This window comes from Eretmochelys imbricata, chromosome 14 (assembly GCF_965152235.1).
Source record: "Eretmochelys imbricata isolate rEreImb1 chromosome 14, rEreImb1.hap1, whole genome shotgun sequence".
NCBI lineage: Eukaryota > Metazoa > Chordata > Testudines > Cheloniidae > Eretmochelys > Eretmochelys imbricata.
Genome location: NC_135585.1, coordinates 40,264,956 through 40,271,751, shown reverse-complemented (window position 1 = coordinate 40,271,751; position 6,796 = coordinate 40,264,956). Strand labels below are relative to the sequence as shown.

At 44.6% G+C, this 6,796-nt stretch overlaps 1 pseudogene; it reads left to right on the top strand.

Annotated features, from left to right (window-relative positions):
• Positions 1-215: 215 nt before the first annotated feature.
• LOC144274024 (olfactory receptor 5V1-like) lies at positions 216-5,996 on the top strand (annotated as a pseudogene).
• The last annotated feature ends 800 nt before the right edge of the window (positions 5,997-6,796 follow it).

Here is a 6,796-nt window from a genome sequence, read left to right as displayed (position 1 = left end):
AAGACTCAGCTGCTAGCTGGAGGCAGAACCTAAGATGCATAATTATTGTATAATGCAGGGGTTTACATGTTGCTAAATACCTATCATAAGACATTTCTGCTCAGAGACAGCATTCTGTAGCTGCTAAGCAGCCAAAGATATAATTTTGTGTGACACATGCATAGAAAGAAATGGTTCTGTCCCCTGTCAGGAGACTGGCCAGCATCCTGGGCAGGATGGCCGAGATGTAGCAGGTCTCCAAGCAGGACAAGTTCCTCAGGAAAAAGTACGTGGGAGTGTGAAGGTGTTGATCAGCCACAACCAGCACAACAAGGAGGGTATTCCCGGTCTCAATGTAGATCACTAGAAACAGCAGGAAGAGAAGGGTCTGCAGCTTAGGGGTATTCCTGAATCCCAGGAGGATGAATTCCATGATGGATGTTTGATTTTTCCCATTCTGCGTCTGCCATGGATTTTGTCTAGGGGAAAACCAAACAAACTCTGAAGGATACTTTGGAAAGCACAGCAGAGTTAAATGTTCATACATTGACATCACTCTATTCCACGTGTCCTTTTGGGTACTCGTAAAGGGCTGTCTGGAAAAGGTTAAGTCTTCAAACTGAATCTGATATTTTTGGAGAGTGTGTTGAGATCTTTCAGATAGAATCACAAATCCAGAACAATGCACTATAGCTTAAATCTGACAGCGACATTGAAATTCTTGGGATGAGGGGGAAAACCAACAGTATAAAGCTTTCATCTCCACCATCTTTTCATGCATGCTTTGGGATACTTGACCCCATACTTTCCCCTTATTCCTTCCAAGATTGCCCTGCCATGGAGCAGGCACATTTAGGTGAAGGCTGTCAAAGAGGATCTGGATTGAAACCTTCTTCCTATTGGTCTAAGCCTGGCTTCATCCTTCCCATGCCATTGGTACTGACATGTACACGCTCGAGAATCATTTGTGGGCAGGATCTACAGACAGGCAGACACACACACCATTGCAAATGACACACATTAAAAACAGTGCTATGCCACGGGTATTCAAGGCCTGATTCACAACTGCCTTGTGTATATAGGGCTGGTTGAAATGCTTTAATCAAAACTGTTTACAGTGGAAAATTGTGTTTTGGTTGAAACACAATTTGCTGTACTTTGCTCCTCACACCTCTATCATCCACAATGGGCCAGGGCCTCCATGATGCACAGCTTCCCCTCACCTGAAAGGGAGACTGTGGTGCATTGTGGGAGATGGAGTCCAGCTGGGAATCCCAACTCATAAAGGAGAATGGGGACCTCAGGAGCCCACTGCAAATTGCATTTTTGCCCCAAATCTTTTGGTTTTCAGCAGAAACTTGAACTTTTCCATAGCACAAATAATGTTGGGAGCAGCGCTACTTGTGCTTTGTGCGATCATTTACACCTCTGCAAAGTGAGTGCCAAGGTATGTGAGACACTTTTCATACCCATTTTACCCAGGGGCACATATGGTGGTGGGAGTCTGCTATAGACCACCGGACCAGGGGCTTGAGGTGGACTAGGCTTTCTTCTGGCAACTCACGGAAGTTATTAGATCGCAGGCCCTGGTTCTCATGGGAGACTTCAATCACCCTGATATCTGCTGGGAGAGCAATACAACAGTGCACAGACAATCCAGGAAGTTTTTGAAAAGTGTAGGGGACAATTTCCTGCTGGAGGAACCAACTAGGGGCAGAGCTTTTCTTGACCTGCTGCTCGCAAACCGGGAAGAATTGGTAGGGGAAGCAAAAGTAGATGGGAACCTGGGAGGCAATGACCATGAGATGGTAGAGTTCAGGATCCTGACACAGGCAAGAAAGGAAAGCAGCAAAATACGGACCCTGGACTTCAGAAAAGCAGACTTTGACTCCCTCCGGGAACTGATGGGCAGGATCCCCTGGGAGAATAACATGAGGGGGAAAGGAGTCCAGGAGAGCTGGCTGTATTTTAAAGAATCCTTATTGAGGTTACAGGGACAAACCATCCCGATGTGTAGAAAGAATAGTAAATATGGCAGGCGACCAGCTTGGCTTAACAGTGAACTCCTTGCTGATCTTGAACACAAAAAAGAAGCTTACAAGAAGTGGAAGATTGGACAAATGACCAGGGAAGAGTATCAAGATATTGCTCGGGCATGCAGGAGTGAAATCAGGAAGGCCAAATCACACCTGGAGTTGCAGCTAGCAAGAGATGTTCAGAATAACAAGAAGGGTTTCTTCAGGTATGTTAGCAACAAGAAGAAAGTCAAGGAAAGTGTGGGCCCCTTACTGAATGAGGGAGGCAACCTAGTGACAGAGGATGTGGAAAGAGGTAATGTACTCAATGCTTTTTTGCCTCTGTTTTCACGAACAAGGTCAGCTCCCAGACTACTGCACTGGGCAGCACAGCATGGGGAGGAGATGACCAGCCCTTTGTGGAGAAAGAATTGGTTCAGGACTATTTAGAAAAGCTGGATGAGCACGAGTCCATGGGGCCGGATGCGTTGCATCCGAGAGTACTGAAGCAGTTGGCGGATGTGATTGCAGAGCGATTGGCCATTATCTTTGAAAACTCATGGCGATCGGGGGAAGTCCCGGAAGACTGGAAAAAGGCTAATGTAGAGCCCATCTTTAAAAAAGGGAAGGAGGAGGATCCGGGGAACTACAGGCAGGTCAGCCTCACCTCAGTCCCTGGAAAAAATCATGGAGCAGGTCCTCAAGGATTCAATCCTGAAGCACTTACACGAGAGGAAAGTGATCAGGAACAGTCAGCATGGATTCACCAAGGGCAAATCATGTCTGACTAATCTAATTGCCTTCTATGACGAGATAACTGGCTCTGTGGATGAGGGGAAAGCGGTGGACGTGTTGTTCCTTGACTTTAGCAAAGCTTTTGACACGGTCTCCCACAGTATTCTTGCCAGCAAGTTAAAGAAATATGGGCTGGATGAATGGACTATAAGGTGGATAGAAAGTTGGCTAGATTGTCAGGCTCAACGGGTAGTGATCAATAGCTCCATGTCTAGTTGGCAGCCGGTATCAAGTGGAGTGCCCCAGGGGTCGGTCCTCGGGCTGGTTTTGTTCAATATCTTCATAAATGATCTGGAGGATGGTGTGGATTGCACCCTCAGCAAGTTTGCAGATGACACTAAACTGGCAGGAGAGCTAGATACACTGGAGGGTAGGGATATGATCCAGAGGGCCCTAGAGAAATTAGAGAATTGGGCCAAAAGAAATCTGAGGTTCAACAAGGACAAGTGCAGAGTCCTGCACTTAGGATGGAAGAATCCCATGCACCGCTACAGACTAGGGACCGAATGGCTAGGCAGCAGTTCTGCAGAAAAGGACCTAGAGGTTACAGTGGACAAGAAGCTGGATATGAGTCAACAATGTGCCCTTGTTGCCAAGAAGGCCAATGGCATTTTGGGATGTATAAGTAGGGGCTTTGTCAGCAGATCGAGGGACATGATCATTCTCCTCTATTCAACATTGGTGAGGCCTCATCTGGAGTACTGTGTCCAGTTCTGGGCCCCCCACATCAAGAAGGTTGTGGGAAAAATTGGGAAACAAAAATGATTAGGGGACTGGAACACATGACTTATGAGGACAGGCTGAGGGAACTGGGATTGTTTAGTCTGCGGAAGAGAAGAATGAGGGGATTTGATAGCTGCTTTCAACTCCCTGACAGGGGGTTCCAAAGAGGATGGATCTAGACTGTTCTCAGTGGTAGCAGATGACAGAATATTGAGTAATGGTCTCAAGTTGCAGTGGGGGAGGTTTAGGTTGGATATTAGGAAAAACTTTTTCACTAGGAGGGTGGTGAAACACTGGAATGCGTTACCTAGGGAGGTGGTGGAATCTCCTTCCTTAGAAGTTTTTAAGGTTAGGCTTGACAAAGCCCTGGCTGGGATGATTTAGTCGGGGATCGGTCCTGCTTTGAGCAGGGGGTTGGACTAGATGACCTCCTGAGGTCCCTTCCAACCCTGATATTCTATGATTCTATGCAGTCTCAAGGCAGGAAAATTTCCGTGTTTTTTTTTAATCAAAACAGTTTGGCCATAAACTGAAAGTTTTTACCTAAATAATAGGAGTTGCTGTGCCTTCTGGGAGTTGTAGTTTGCTCTTAGTGTCCCTATTCTCCTTTCCAAGCTGGGATTCCCCTGCTGGACTACATTCCCCATAGTGCATCATGGTCTGCCATTTTAGTGAGGGATAGCTGTGCAAGATGGAGTCCTTGTTCCCCCTGCATTGTGGAAGGTGTATTCCAGACAGGGGAATCCCAGACCCTTGAGAATGGAGACATGTGGAGCAAACTACGTATCCCAGGAGGCACTGCAACTCCAATTTTTGGCCAGAAACTTTCTTGTCAAGGTCTTTTTATTTGTTTGTTTGTTTTCTGAAAACTTAAAAATTTCCCATTGAAAAAACTGTTTTGGACCAGTTCAACTAAGACCCCATTATACCAATACAGTGGGTGTGGAGCGAGAATTTTACCAATGTGTGTTATGTATGTTGCTGAAGAAATTATAGGTAGGTCACTCTGGGGTTTGCTGACACATGCCTCTGTTATTATTTTTTTTCTTCTTTACAGAGGTAACCAAAAAGAGTCCTTCTGTGAAGTTCTGGTGTCATATTAGCAGACGTATTTTTAATTGTTGTAACAACTGTCATATTTCATCAGGTTGGGTGAAAATGTATTATACACTAACGGACAGATTTTCAAAGGTATTTAGGTGCCTAAAGATGCAGATAGGTGCCTAACTGGATTTACTAATGCACTTAAATGGGTTATGGGCCATATTTTTAAAGGTATTTAGATACCTAGTGGGATTTCCAAAAGCATCTAAACAACTAATATCTGTTGAAATCAATGAATTTTAGGTACTGAAGTGTTGTAAAATCCCACTAGGTGCCCAACTGAATCTTTAGGCCCTTAAATACATTTTGAAAATTTGACCTTCAGTAAATATTGAATAAAGTTAAAAGGGATGGAATAACAAGGACATATTTGGAGAGAGAAGATCTTTCTTGTTTAATTAAATTCTTTCTTTCTTTTCAGAAAACACGTGGCACATATACAATGGACACATCAAACATCCATCACCAAGTTCATCCTCCTGGGATTCGGGAACCTGAATGAAGTTAAGATTCTGCTTTTTGTGGTGTTTCTAGTGATCTACATTGTGACTATGGCCGGGAACCTTCTCATTGTTGCACTAGTTGTGGCTGATCAGCACCTTCATACCCCCATGTACTTTTTTATGGGGAACTTGTCTTTCCTTGAAACCTGCTACACCTCAGTCTTTGTCCCCAGATGCTGCCTGGGTTCCTGGCAGAAGATGGGACAATCTCCTTCAGGGATTGTATCACGAAGTTGTTCTTCTTCATTGCTTTGGCTTGCATAGAGTGCTTCCTTCTTGCAGTCATGGCTTATGACCATTATTTATCCATATGCAACTCACTCAGCTATAAGATTATAATGAACCTCATGGTCTTCCTTCAGTTGGTATCTGCCTCCTGGATAACTGGTATATCAGTCAGTGCATTAGCAGTGGGGATGGTGCCCCACCTAAGCTTCTGCGGCTCCAGTGAAATTAATAATTTCTTCTGTGACATGGAGGAGCTGCTCAAATTATCCTGGGCAAAAAGCCCACTGGTGGAAATGATCATTCTGGTCTCCTGCTCCCTGGTAACCCTGGTCCCTTTCCTCTTCATCATTGTGTCTTACGTTCTTATCCTCTCAGCCATCCTGCAAATTGTCTCTGCTGCCGGGAGGCAGAAGGCATTTTCCACCGGTGCCTCTCACCTACTGGTGGTGAGTCTGTATTATGGGACGATCATTATCATGTATGTGGTGCCATACATAGAGCAGTCCCCAGGCTTCCATAAAGCTCTGTCCCTATGTACACGGTCGTCACCCTGATGTTCAACCCCGTCATCTACAGTCTAAGGAACAAAGAGGTGAAGAGGGCCTTTAGGAAAGTCGTGCTGCATAACTTTGGCATAATTAAGCTGTGATTTTCAGAAGGACCTAAAGATGTTTGCTGCCCAATTCCCAGTGTCAGATGATTGCCTAATTTCTTTAGGCCACTTTGAATAATCTAGCCCAGATCTCAATAGAATTTGATTATGTACATCACTTAGACACTGTGATACAAACCCACACTGGCCAGGAAGAGGACAATGAGCTGCTGTGGGCTCAGTCACTCTGTCCCACTCCATTGCCACTATATAAATTCATGGTGTGCCCACACTTTGAATAGTGTGTGCAGTTCTGGTCATCCCACTTCAAAAAAGATATGTGAGAATTGGAAAAGGTATAGAGAAGGGCAACAAAAATGGTTAGGAGTATAGAACAGCTTCCGTATGAGGAGAGATTACAAAGACTGGAACTGTTCAGCTCAGAAAAGAGATGATTAAGATGGGGAATGATAGAGCTCTATAAAATCATGACTGGTGTGGAGAAAGTGAATAAGGTAGTGTTATTCACCCCTTCACATAGCACAAGAACCAGGGGTCACCCAATGAAATTAATTGGCAGCAGGTTTAAAACAAACAAAAGGAAGTACTTCTTCAAACAACACACAGTCAACCTGTGGAACTCATTGCCTGGAGATGTTGTGAAGGCCAAAAGTATAACTGGATTAAAAAAATAATTACATCAGTTCATGGAAAACAAGAGATAGCCCTAAACACCATTAACTGAAAGCGGGCATATCATGTAGACATCAAGTTGGGGTAGAAAAATAACAAACTCATGCAAAAATAGCGAACAGCAGTAAAGCAGCAGGTCATGACATTGAATGCAGCAGCAAGTG